The sequence below is a fragment of the Osmerus mordax genome, chromosome 20 (assembly GCF_038355195.1).
Source record: "Osmerus mordax isolate fOsmMor3 chromosome 20, fOsmMor3.pri, whole genome shotgun sequence".
Lineage (NCBI taxonomy): Eukaryota > Metazoa > Chordata > Actinopteri > Osmeriformes > Osmeridae > Osmerus > Osmerus mordax.
This window is the reverse complement of record NC_090069.1, coordinates 2,407,022-2,407,793: the sequence shown is the minus strand read 5'-3', so window position 1 is coordinate 2,407,793 and position 772 is coordinate 2,407,022. Positions and strand designations below refer to the sequence as shown.

The following is a 772-nucleotide window of genomic DNA, read 5'->3' as shown; positions in this document are numbered from 1 at the left end:
TACAGACACCTGTATAATCCACAGACACCTGTCTAATCCAGACACCTGTCTAATCACAGACACCTGTCTAATCCACAGACACCTGTCTAATCCAGACACCTGTCTAATCACAGACACCTGTCTAATCCACAGGCACCTCTCTAATCTACAGACACCTGTCTAATCTAGACACCTGTCTAATCCACAGACGCCAGTCCAGTCTAGAGTCCCCAGAGTCTGAAGAGAGATTAGCATCTGATAGTCACACTAATCCACCACTTCCTTATTTATTATCCCGACCTGTCACCATGAGTTTTATAACGTTTTATGGTTTTACAGTAAACGGAATGCCTCTAAGCGCCAAGTGTTCTTACGGTTTGATGTATAAGTATTTCAATGTTATGGTGTGCGGAAAGTGTCGAGTGTATGATGTATGATGTGATTTTATGCTTTTGTCAAAGGTTAATTGTTGTTGTGCCAAAAGGCGTTATGCATGTGTGTCTGGTCTGTTTTCATTGTGAATTTACACATAGGCCTGTGTGGATTTTAAGTGAGCTTATTTAGTTGACAGATTCTATTTCCCATTTTGTACTCTTTATTTTAAAACCCTGTGTTTTTACGGCACTGCCACAACAGTTTGACAGATACTAACTGTGGTTTACGACTTTGAAGGTTCGAAACAAAGGTAATTTGTGATTTTAAACTTGTATAGGATTTTGGGATTGATGGAGAAACGTACGGGAATCTGAAATAGCAAATTACTGGACGAATAAAAACTTGCATTCAAAATCTA

The 772-nt window shown here is 39.2% G+C and overlaps 1 protein-coding gene across 1 annotated transcript in view; it reads left to right on the top strand.

Annotated features, from left to right (window-relative positions):
• wdr41 (WD repeat domain 41) overlaps positions 1-772 on the top strand; it is a gene marked incomplete in the record, with an annotated part of 4,458 nt that extends 3,686 nt beyond the window's left edge. The window contains 1 exon segment of the mRNA XM_067258408.1: positions 1-772.